Raw genomic sequence first — 13,370 nt, 5'->3', positions numbered from 1 at the left:
AAATAAAAGAGTCCGACCAGCTCGCGACAACTTTCATCACACCTTTCGGAATGTATTGTTATGTAACCATGCCGTTCGAACTTCGAAACGTGGGAGCCACTTATCAGCGCTGCATGCTCCACGTGTTTGGCAAGCACATAGGGTCGACGGTCGAGGCCTATGTCGACGACATCGTTGTCAAGTCAAAGCGGCGGGGAGACCTGATCTAGGATCTCGAGATCGCTTTCAGCTGCTTACGCGCCAACCAGATCAAACTCAACCCCGATAAGTGCGTTTTCGGTGTATCTCGAGGCATGCTCCTGGGTTACATCGTTTCCCAGTGTGGCATCGAGGCCAACCCCGAGAAAGTCTCGGCCATCACGAGAATGGGACCAATCCGAGATGTCAAGGGTGTGCAGAGAGTCACGGGATGCTTAGCGGCGCTGAGCCGTTTCATCTCGAGGTTGGGAGAAAAGGCGTTGCCACTGTATCGTCTTCTGAAGAAAGTCGAGTGTTTCTCTTGGACCCCAGAGGCCGAGGAAGCCCTCGATAATTTGAAGAAAATGCTGACCTCTGCACCAGTTCTAGTCCCGCCTCAACCTACCGAACCTCTACTTCTATACGTCGCGTCGACGACCCAGGTCATCAGTGCTGCGGTAGTGGTCGAAAGGTAGGAGGAGGGGCATGCACTGCCAGTCCAGAGGCCGGTCTATTTCATCAGCGAGGTGCTCTCGGAGACTAAAGCGCGTTACCCACAAATCTAGAAGCTAATCTACGCCGTAATCCTCGCCCGGCGCAAACTGCAGCACTACTTCCTCGGCCACCCTATCACGGTTGTTTTGTCTTTCCCCTTGGGCAAGATCATCCAAAGTTGAGAAGCCACGGGAAGAATCGCCAAGTGGTCGGTCGAGCTCATGAGTGAGACCCTCACTTATGCGCCTCGTAAAGCTATCAAGTCACAAGCCCTGGTGGATTTCGTCGCGGAATGGATAGACTCCCAGCTCCCCCCGGCTCAGGTTCAGTCAGAGCTGTGGACGATGTATTTCGACAGGTCTCTCATGAAGACGGGGGCTGGGGCGGGCCTGCTATTTATCTTGCCCCTGGGCGTTCATATAAGGTATGTCATCAGGATTCATTTTGCCGCATCCAACAACATCGCGGAGTACGAGGCCCTTGTCAACGGCCTGAAAATCGTCATCGAGCTAGGAGTCCGACGCCTTGACGTTTGAGGCGACTCCCAGCTCGTCGTCGACCAAGTGATGAAGACCTCGAGCTACCACGACCCGAAAATGGAGGCGTACTGCAAGGAGGTCTGTCGACTCGAGGACAAGTTCTACGGCCTCGAGCTCGTCCACGTCGCCCGACGCTACAACAAGGCGGCCGACGAACTCACCAAGATCGCGTCGACTCGAGGCACGGTGCCACCTGACGCGTTCTCAAGAGATCTACATGAGCCATCCGTTGACTTGGGCTCGGGGGCTGGTGTCAAAACCGCTCCTGCCCAGCAAACCGACACCATCGAAGCGTTGCTAATGGCAACCGAGGCGATGGAGTTGGAACAGCGGCCCAGTCGACCGTTTAACTGGCGCACGCCATTCCTCGACTGCCTGATCCGCAGCGAGCTGCCAGAAGATCGATCCGAGGCCCGCCGTATCACTCGACGGGCCAAGTCATATGTAATCTATGGCGAGGATAACGAGCTATATCGACGAAGCCCGACGGGGATCTTGCAGCGTTGCATCACCATAGAAGAAGGCTGAAAACTCCTCGAGGATCTGCACCCGGGGGCTTGCGGCCACCACGCTGCCCCACGGACCCTCGTAGGGAACATAGAAGAAGGCTTCTACTGGCCAACGGCCGTATCAGACGCCATCGAGGTCGTGCGCTCATGCCATGGATGCCAGTTCTATGCCAAGCAGACGCATCTGCCGCTCATGCTCTCCAGATGATCCCCATCACGTGGCCGTTTGCGGTATGGGGGCTCGACTTAGTAGGACCTCTACAGAAGGCAAAAGGGGGGTACACCCATTTGTTGGTGGCCATCGACAAATTCTCCAAATGGATCGAGGCTCGACCCATCACCAACATCCGTTCCGAGCAAGTCGTCCTTTTCTTCACCGACATCATCCATCGGTTTGGGATTCCCAACGTCATCATCACTGACAACGACACTCAGTTCACCGGCAAAAAGTTCTTGGACTTCTGCGATCAGCATCACATCCGTGTGAACTGGTCTGCAGTGGCCCACCCTCGAACTAACGGCCAGGTGGAGCGTGCCAACGGCATGATTTTGCAGGGGCTCAAACCGAGGACCTACAATCGCTTGAAGAAATTCGGCAAGAAATGGGTCGAGGAGCTCTCCCCGTTCTTCATGGTCTATGGCTCTGAGGCCGTGCTCCCGACGGACCTCGAGTATGGATCCCCTCGACTCAAAGCATACAACGAGCAATCAAATAAGAAAACTCAAGAGAACGCGGTCAACCAACTCAAGGAAGCGCGAGACATGGCCCTCCTCAACTCCGCCAGATACCAGCAGAATCTTCGACGCTACCACGATAAGCACGTGCGCAAGAGAGATCTGAACATGGGCGACCTTGTCCTACGGCGGCGGCAGAGCAATCAAGGACGCCACAAGTTGACTCCACCCTGGGAGGGCCCATACGTAGTGGCCGAGGTCCTAAAGCCGGGAACATACAAGCTAGCAGACGAAAAAGGGGCAATCTTCACCAACGCGTGGAACATCAAACAGCTACGTCGATTCTACCCCTAGAATTTCAAAGCTTTATGTTCCCATGTACATTTTGTACCGAGACCTTATGCATAAACGCATTAATGAAAAAGATCTTTCCCTCGAACGGTTTACCTTTTTCGCTGGTCGAAATTTCAACGTTAGAAGGGAGTACCAACTATGACCCGTCATAGTCCCCCCCCAAATGTCGAAAAAATCAGAAAATTCTCTCTCGTCCCTATCAAGTAAATCTCATGCGGTCGAGTAGTGGAAGCACCTCAAGCCCCTTAAGGGCCGAGGAACAACGAGCCTGAGGACTCCTACGCCACCGGGCTATGGTACCTCTACTCACGTCCTCATCCTCGAGGTAATCGAGGTCGCTTTAACAAAAGACCAAATGGGAGCCACAGACATAGGCGCAAAGAGAAACAAAGGAGCCTTGCGCGGAAAGATAGATAAACATTCACAGAAATCTAACAACCACTTAAAAGACATTGTATTACTTAAGACAAAGTAGCAAAGTACTTACAAGGGGCCTAGGCCCCTAGAGCAGGCTCACAGGCCTTAGTCCGCGTCTCGGCCCTCACCATCCTCATCCGCGCCTGAGCTAGTCTCAGGAGGAAGTACTTCTGTCTCAAACAACTTAGCCAACCTCTCCCCAGGAGCCTCTACGTCATCGATCAAGGCGTGGAGCCTCTCCTCATTCTCCGTGTCAGTCTTGGAGATGTCGGTGACAAAGTCGTGGGACACCACCTCCATGTCGTAAGAGAAGCCTGAGCAGACTACCGCCATCGCCCGCTTCACTCCGATGTAGCATAGCTGGTCGACGAGTGCGTCGCCTCGAGCCTCCTCCCTCGACTCGTTAGCAGGCTCGAGCTCCCAGGAGGCCGAGAGGTCGCTTATCGCAGTCCGTAGACGACCATTCAAGGCGACCTCCCCCTCGAGCTGAGCCTTGATGGAACGGGCCTCGACGTGGGCGGCCAGCAACTCATCTTTGAGCCTTGCAAGGACCAACATGAGGAGATTAGATAACACTAAGCACACCTCAAAAAAGAAACTCGATAATAAAAACGTACCGCGGATGCTCTCCTCTAGAGTCGTGTTCTCGCCGACCAAGTTAGTGTTGGCCCTCTCGACCTCCCTGTTGGAGCGCGACAGCTCGGTGTTGGTGACTCGAAGATCCTCGATCACCTTGCCGGCTTGCGCGATGGCCCCGTCTTTTTCCAGCAGCGCTCTCTTTAGACGATCGACGTCATCAGAAAGGCTGCGGGATCGAGCCCGCTCCTCCTCGAGATCTTCGAGGGCCTTCTTCTTGGCCTCCTCCGCGGCACTCCTAGCGATCTCGCCATTCACGCACTCTACCTTCATCCTCTGGAAGGATTCTCGGGCAGAGGCGAGTTCAGTCTGGAGGAGGCCCTTCTCCTTGTCTAAGTCAGCAGCCGCATCTCGGGCCTTGGACACAGCCTCCTCGACCATCATAGCCCGCTCCCTCAGCAGCGCAGCCTCTTCCACCGCCTTCCTTGAGGCCTCTCGAGCCTCAACCAGAGCAGCCTCCCTCTCTTTCTTCTCCTCCTCGAGCGCCAAGAGCTCCTTATAGGCCTTGAGGAGCTTCTCCTGTGACTCCAAGAGTTTGTCCTTAAGGATGAGGAGCTGCTCCCAGCTGCCTCTCGTTGCGTGGATGAAGCCTGACTTGATGCGCGAGGTCTCTTTCAGATCCTACGAGCTAGTGATCGAGTAGTTAGAACACAGAACCAAACGTTCTATAAAAGATTAAAGGACTGGAAAATACTTACAAAATAGGCCGGTCCGAGTCCATTGTTAACAACGTCAGACAGGAGCCCCACCGTGTGCTTCATCCAGAGGTGGAGCTCCTCGACGTGCTCCCACTTCTCGGCCTCCTTCCGATCGTCTAGAAAGATATTGGGCTCAGACGGATCGGTGGAAGCCCAGATGCGGATCTGGTCGGGGCACCAATTCTCCATCTCCTGGTCAGCCCACGCCTTGACGCCACGGATGAGCTCCTCGACGGTCTCGAGTGAACCCCCGTGGCGTAGGAACAAGTCGACAAGGGAAGGGAACCGCCCGTCGTCGTCCACTGTCTTCCAGGTCCCGGTTTTGCTGCCTCCAACACCGCCCGACGTCCCAGCCTCGTCCTCCTCGGCGGGAATACGGTCCTCCCACGACCGACGCTCCCGGAGGAACCCCGGGGCGATTCCGTCCATGCCATAGATCGTCCTCCTAATCTCAGACTCGGGGTCGACGGGGGTACGCATCATACAGGCGAGCGCCACCACGCCGTCTGCCCGCCCCGACTCCGCTGGGATCGAGGCGGGCGCACCTGGACGGAGCCATGCTGGGGTTAGAGGACCGAAAACTGGCAGTCCCTCCTCCTGGTTCTCGGGCTCTTGCGGCGCCGGTGGTACTGGTTGGGGCGGACTGTGAGGACGAGGCTCGAGCGGTTCCTCCAATTGCTGGCCCCCCTGCTGCTGCTGCTCCTGGTGCTCCTACGGCTCCTGGTGACGGTCTTGCTCCAGCAGCTCCTCGAGCTAGGGACCTGCTGACGGCTGCCCCACTTCTCCTCCCTTCGGCTGCGGCCGCTGTTCCTCCTGCGGCTGTTGCTGCGTCTTCTGCTCGCGCTCTCTTTCCTCTTTCCTCCTCTGCTCTTCGATAGAGTGGAGCCCGATGGGCCAAGGCGTCCGCCTCGCGGTGGGAGAGGCCTCAACCTCCTCGTCCATATGGCGAGCGTCCCTCGAAGACCCGTCGCCACCAGACCCGTCACTTATAGTGATCGGATCCGCCTCAACCCCCGATCGGGGAGGCTCGGGGGCTCCCCCTTGCCCTTGGGGCTGAGGCGCCTCGACCCGTTTTGGCGACGACGGGGCAGACTCACCCGCCAGGGGACGGGGCGGGGCGCTCTCAACACCGGTCGGCGGTCGAGGGTCGGAGGAGCCTGTAAAACACACAAAAGCAAAGGTCAGTCATCACCAGAATGACATAGCTCCCATAACAATGGGAATAAGCCACTAACCCGAATCTTTGGAGGCCGCGCCCACTTGAAGCCTTTTCACCATTGAAGGCTGGGCCTGCTCAAGCGTCTGCTTCAACCTGAGGAAAGAGAAATGGACATAAGGGAGACCGTTATACGAGAAAACGCAAAGAAACAGGGGGATGAGAATCACAGCGTCGAAGAACTTACCCCACAAGGAGAACGGCCCGCCTGCCGGTGCCTCGACCGGCAGGCCTCGAGCCGCCCCACGTCGAGGCTCCTGGCCCCTCACGGGCAGGCGCAGGCCTTGGTCCAGCATCTCCCACCTGGCGAGCGCCAGGGCTAGCGCTCCTGCGGCCAGTTTCTCCCTTTTCGGAGGCTGCGGTGCGGCCACGGGTCAACGGCCCCGTCGCCTGGTGCTTAGCCCGGCCACCCGCCTTTGGTGCAGGGGGAGGTTGGGGGTGCGGGACGACCCGACTTGGCGCAGGCGTGGGAGGGGTGTCAGCGCGGGGGCGGTGAGATCCGCCTGGCCCCTCCTTTGGCGCTCCCGTCCGTGGGGCGTCGACGTCGCCTTGCGGTGCACCTTCGAGGATCCGGTCGAGGCGAGACGCCATCCCCTCGGAGTCGTCGCTGTCGTCGTCGCCGCCGCCGCCGTCGTCCTCACTAGGGGATTCTTCTTCAGGCTCCCCCTTTGCCTGGACTTAGCTCGACGCGCCTCTAACGCTTGGCGGTCGAGATTCTTCTTCTTCTTCTCTTTCTTCTCTGAGTCCTTGGTGGACTTCTGTTTCTCAGCGGACTGGCGCCGCTTGTCACGGTCGACCCCATCCTCCTTCACTGGAGGCCTCAAGGACCGAACGTCGATCGGTCCCTACGAGAGCAGAAGACAGTCTTAAAACGGGGATTGAAGGAAACCCAGAATCAAAGCCATACGTGAAGAAAGAACTTACCGGGTCGATTGAGCCCACATCAGGCCTCATGGGGAAGCCGTTGATGTCCTGACCCGGGCCGTGACCTCGTCGTCCGCCGGAGCCTCGTTGGACATCCGGCACGCCTAAAGGTCCTGGGACGAAACGCCGGGGCCCATCTCATCCATCCTCAGCGGCCGAGACATCAACGGGAGAACCCTCCGATGATGGACGGCCGAGAGGACGAGAGCGGCGGACAGACCCTCCACACGTAGTTTCTTCAAGGCGTCGAGGAGGGGGTCAAGCCGTGACTGATGAACTTGGACGCCGCCGTATGTCCAGTTCTTCAGGTGCTCCGTGTTCAGGCGGCCGGTGTAGGCAGGGAGGAGACCGTCGTCATTCGTCAGGTAGAACCACTGGGAGTCCCATCCAGCGTGGTTCGAATGACAACCCCACCGGGATGTACTCGCGTGGCCTCTCCGTCTTCCCCGTCTTCAGCACCAGGTTGAGGCACCCAGCCCGCACGGGTTTCCTCATGCCTGTAGTCCCAGTGGGGGCGTTGAAGAGCTCGCCCCTGTAGAGGTGGAGCCACAGCTCCCAGTGGGGCATCATCCCCAAATAGCCCGCACACACCGCGGCAAACACCGCCGCGACGGTGATGGCATTTGGGGAGAAGTGCTAGAGCTCCACCCCGTAATGGTGGCAGAGCGCCCGCATGAAGCGGCTCGGAGGAGCACCCAGGCCGTGGCGGTGGAACTTGGCGAAAGAGACCACATAGCCAGTGGGCGGCCTGGGCTCCCGGTGGTTCGCCGCCGGCGCAATCCACTCCGGCCGCGACGATGAAGTACAGGGGCGCAGAAGCCCCTCCCTCTCGAGCTCCAGCAGCCGGCGCTCCGTCATCGATGATGGGCGCTAGTCGTCGGCGGCGACAAGTCTCACAGGCATCTTGGGTGGAAGGAAGGCGGATTCGCTCCTACTCGAGGGGGTGCGCGCGCGTGAGATGGCAAGAGAACTAAGGCAAGAATGGAGGCAGAAGGCAGAAGGGAGAACGGTGGCAAGGCCACGGGATATTTATAGACGGCAACCGCCAACGGACAGATCCGATAAATATAGTAACCCCTCCAATAAATGTGCCGCCAAACGGTCTTTTTCGTCTCACAAACGAGACGCTATGAATTCTGCGCTGATTCAGTGTCGCAACGGCTCCTGCCTGAAAAGACGCGCCCAACGGGCAAAAAGGTGAACCGCCACGGCCTCTTCCTTCCCTTGTAAGCCAAGGTACGTACCCACGAAAGCCTCGAGAGGTCACAGGCTGACCCGCCGAAAGGGTTCGACAGCCGATCTCGAGCACCAGAGCCAGGGATGCCCAGCGAGTGGTCAAAATTCGAGGCCCGCCTCGAGAACTCGCTGGGGATGTCCAAGGTAGGGTCGAGACAGTCGAGAGGAATCTTCCCGATGGGAGGCATCGAGCCACTGGACTCTACCGAACGAGACTAGCATCCCCGACCACGTCAACCCTGCTTTATGAGAACGCCTTCGGGCTACAACTGACCCCCTCGAAAGGGGCACAGGTTCTCACTTGGTCTACCCGTTAGGAGCTCAATCTGAGGTGGATGACGCTCGCTCTATCGAGAGTACATCGAAACCCCTGCGCAAAATGAGCCAATCAGAACCTTCCACCACAGGTGTCGACAGCGTTTCCACAAATTAGGCATTATAGTCCTCGAAGGAGTCAAAAACTCCTCCAAGGACTCGGGGGCTACCCCCGCGGGGTCGCTCGCGCGCCCCCACGGAAACTCAACCGCAAAATAAAGCCTCCACTTGAGCGCCAGCGCTCAAATGGAGACTCGGGGGCTACTGTCGAGGGTATTAGTAAGGGGTATCCTAACTGATGTACATAACGAGATTGCCCGTACGCAAGTCGAGGCCCCCAACTCGACGCTCTAACCAGTCGCGCGTACGGTCATCGACAACCGTGGCCTCGAAGACGGAAAGGACGTCGAGCGAATCGATCAGGGCTCGAGCACCAGCTACCGTCGAATACAGAAACAGGCTCGAGCGAACCGAGAGGCGTCGAGCACAAGGACGCCGCCCGCCGCCTGACGCGGACGCGGGAACCAGGGCATTTAATGCGCCTGTCGCGTTCTCACCTAACACGCCAGTCATGGGAAGCGTGATAGGGAACAGGCACCCGTCCCGTCATTCTTTTTGCAGCCTTCCCCACCAAACGATCTAGAGCATGTCAGGACGCAGGAAGCAGGGTCGGAACGTCCAATCAGAACCCCCTCGAGACATCCAAGGTCAACGCTCCGGCTAGCAAGACGCTGCACGGCGTCGGACCCTCGACCAGACACGTTTCCTTCTTGGGGAAGGGTTGGGCATCGAATGACAACACTGCAACCACTCCGACGTATCTGCCGCTACGTTGTACAGGCGTGCAACAGATAAACTAGTCCAAGACGGCGTACAGAGCAGGATACAGGGGCACGCGTAATCATTATCAAGCTACCAGGACAGGACGGCTCGAGACCACGCCGGTACGGAGGCCTCGAGTAGGTCCGCACGCCATACCTCTATCGACCCCTACCCTGGCGCCTATACTTGTACCCTAGGCTTCCCCTTGGAACTATAAAAGGGGAGGCCCGGGAGCGAACACGGGCATCAGGCAAGACAACACACACACTCAGTAGAGCCTCCATACTCCATCCCATTCCATACCACGCTTGTATTCACCCCTATACAAGCACTTAGGTGCAAAATAATACAAACTCTCCCCCCTGCTGGACATAGGGCCTTCTCTTGCCCGAACCAGGATAAATCTTTGTGTCTTTTTGCATCACCATCTGGAAAAGGGAGCACGCATACAAATTTACTAGTTGGTGTGACCCCCCGGGGGGAAAACACCGAGACTTTGAGAGAAGGCATATACCATTACTGCCTTGGTATGGATCCAGAAATACTACAAAAGAGAGACTAGAGAGAGTCATACAAGGAATCTCTGAGTTTTATTTCAAAATCTGCAAAAACTCCAGAGCTATAGTTAATCGAAGAACAAGAGATATGGTGCTTGACTAGACCGTTCTATCTTTTAACTGCTCAAGATAGAAGTGACGGTTACAAGCCCCATGGTGGAAGGTAAAATGAGTAAGTTTAAATCCTAACAGTTTACCCTTACCTAGAGATGAGATCTTGTTTGAAGGCATGAAACCACTTGTTGATGCAAAAGCTGGTCTGCAAACACAAAGGGCTAATACCCGATTTCAAACGTTAAGGCGTGCCAGCCGATTTGACCTTACTATCGGCAAAGGTGATAACTCGTATACTTTAGTCCTGACAACAGCGATGCGCTCGGATGTCATGGCTAAGAGGTACTCACGCGGAACTTGAGAACACGCCGAGCTTGAGTCCACGAATTCCTAAGAACTCGTAATGAAAGGGAAAAAGGTATGACGAAGTCGTCGAAAAAAGTAGATGCTGGAATATGAGTAAAAACGTGTGTTTGATTGATTGATAGCTATCTTATTACAAGGTCCTAGGGTCTATATTTATACCCTGCTCAAAGAGCTACAGCCAGACACGATTAGAATTCGAATTCCAAATTACACGGAATCCATATACAAAACGATTTAAATAATTAAGGAAATAACAAAACTATCCCCCGTGACAAACTGAAACTCTTCCACAAACCATCGGCGGCTTCCGAACTCTCCCTTCGTATCATCGGCAGACTCCCTTGCCATAGTCATCGGCAGACTTCCTCATCATAGCCATCGGCACAGACACATCACCGCCTGTAGACTTAGTCACATTCAACCTCTCCTTCATCGGCAACCATCCTCATTGGCAACTCATCCTGTAAACAAAACACTGCCGTCTTATCCTACCGGCCTGGACACGTGCCCAAAAACGCTGTCAACACATGCCCCCCAATTTCGGAGTATGAAATCATCAATGCTCCGAAATTCTCTGCAGTAATGATGCCTTTTCCCGCAATTAATGCTCCTAATCTGGTAACCGACAACCTCAATCTGAACAGCTCTGATCCTATTCTTCTGCATATTCCTCGAAATATTACCGTACATCGGCAATATTACCGTTACAAAGATCTACCGATGAACTGATCAGGACGTTCGTACAAACGGCTATCTTCACTTTACTCGCCCATCGGCAATATGACCGTAACAGGACGCTGCCGATGGACCGACCAGGAGATCCCGCACAGTAAAATATCTCCAGATAATGACCGCTTCCCGTCAAATCACCTGCACAATCCCTTGATTATCGTGCGAATAGTTACCATATCTACCTGAGCACCCTCGGATTTCTCGGATGCGGCAAGGAGATAAGTCAGATTTGCCCTTGCCCATTTTGTCATATAAATAGTTCCTTCTCGGGTACTCCTTCTCCATCACATCATTCCACCATCCCAACTTTACTTACCTAGCGGTGGCGCCATTCAAAATCTCCAAGACCTCCGACAAAGACTCTTCCTCACCAACCCCAGAGCCCTCAAAGACCCTCCTCGTCGCAAGATGGCCATTAGCTTCGTCGTCCCTGAGGTCAGTTCTTCATTCCATTTCCTGTACTTTTCCTCACATCCCCGTTCATCCGCAATCCATTTTACTGAATATTTTTTTTCTCTTTTCTTTGTGTTCTTTTTCTTTATTTCCAAAACCTCCAGGAATTGTCCAACAAAATTGTCATCCCTACCGATCAACCACACCTCTAATGCCTCGGCCCTCTAGGGGATCCAGATCCAATCGATCTTATTAACGCAGAAACCAACCGGATCCCTTTCAGAACCGAAAATTTTTCTTTAGATCTGTGGAAAGACACCTTCCGTTCTTGGCCCAGCCCTACTGTAGGGTGGAAAGACTGGTTCTTGAGGGTCAGCAACTCCAATGAAGTCCAGTGGGGTGAGAGAAAGCTAGATCAATGCATTAGATTGTCCATTGCCGATATGCACAGGAATGAGTCACTGTTGATAGCTGCATCTTACTTTTGGTCAGACACCCTCAACGCTTTTATCTTTGCCACGGCCCTGCTTCTCCTACTCTTGCCAATGTAGCCATGCTCAGCGGTCTAGATATATCTTCTGCCGATAGCACCCACTATTTTGACACCGCTCCTAGTGCCAAAGTGGAAACTCGCTCCATCGGCGGCTGGTCAGGGTACATTCAGAAGTATCATGGGACGGGGCCTGTCAGCATAAAGGAACAAACCACCTTTCTGAACATGTGGCTGGACAAGTTTGTGTTCTGTGGTCGATCGGCAGGACCGACTTCCGTCTATCTATCGGCAGCAGAGAGACTGGCTAACGGTGGCCGATTCCCTCTCGGCCGATACTTGCTTGGCGCTGCTTACCATCTCCTCCATCAGGTGGCCAAGAAACTCCTGCTCGGCCAGTCTACTGGCAACTTAGGCGGCCCCTGGTGGTTTATCAATATGTGGCTTAATCTGCATCTGCACAAGCGCCTCAACTTTAACTTGTTTACACAGCGTTTCGCAAGAGATATAACTGAAAATCATGTGTTGGGTGAAGAAGAATCGACAACACGCGCTCCCCTAAACTTTGGCGAAGCCGTCATAGTCTTGCCTGGTTCAGGTGGTAACCCAGATCAGATCGGCCGATTCTTCCAGACTTTGTATGAGGGCTTGGCCAGAGATGAACGACCATGGTTGGCCTATGATGACCCAGACAGTATGCTCCCTCTGGTTTTCAATCCATTTGATGAAGCTCTTGACAGGGATAATGAGGTGATGATGGCAATTGTGACTCCTAGAGCCATACCAGTGAATTTCTTTGGTAGCACAAAAACCTCTCCCCAGACTTATGAATTCTACAACCCATCGGCATTAGCCCGTCAATTAGCTTTCGACCAGCTGCCGATTGCACTCTGTTATGCCGATGTGATAAAACCCAGGGAACCCATCACCAACTTTCTTAAGTGGATTCGAGTAGCTCAACTACCACCGAATGCCGATACAGATGCAGATTTGTCAGAGTGGGTTCCAGCCGCTTTCATTACTCAGGCATACAAGCTATGGTGGGCAGAATGGAAGGAGCATCTATTCTGCAAATCAGTCCTCTCGTACCGCAGCATGATCGACCCCGAGTACAAAGTCCCCGATGACGTTGTAAGTATATCGAACCGGTGTTCCAATTTTTTCAATCCTATTTCCATCAGTAACTCACCTTTGTACCCCTTTTGCAGGTTGACAACATCCCCCCATCGGTTAGCAGAAGTGGTAGGCCGATTGACCTGTTTCCACCAGGCCCATTTCTTCAATCGGCCACAATGCTCCCACTCTGGCTACCATTGTTCATCGAGGTGCGCGCCTTAAGAAAGTCACCACCAAGAGAACTCAGACACCACCAACGGTAGCTGCTTCCACTCTGGCACAGGCTTTCAAGGCAATTTGTCAACCCTTTTTCATTTATACTGATTACCTTTATATCGGCTACATTTGTATTCATAAACTCCTTTTTGTTGCTGCAGCAAACCAGTGCATCGGCAAAAGCCAAACGCCAAGGTGCCGATGCCCCCCCGTCCAGCCAGCCAAAGAGGAAGGGCGCCAAGAGTACCAGGGCTGGAACAAAGCGCCAGAAAGTGGCAACTCCTCCTCTTCCTCCGGCATCTCCTATTCTGGTGGAATCTTCTCCTTCCCCTCCAGATGTAGAGATCCAGCAAGCACCATCTCCCCCTCATCCGCAGGAAGTACCAGAAGCAGACGAACCCCAGCAAGAAGAACCCCAAGCAGAAGGTACATC

Source organism: Sorghum bicolor, chromosome 6 (assembly GCF_000003195.3).
Source record: "Sorghum bicolor cultivar BTx623 chromosome 6, Sorghum_bicolor_NCBIv3, whole genome shotgun sequence".
In the NCBI taxonomy this organism is placed as follows: Eukaryota; Viridiplantae; Streptophyta; class Magnoliopsida; order Poales; family Poaceae; genus Sorghum; species Sorghum bicolor.
Note: the sequence above shows the minus strand (reverse complement) of the source record.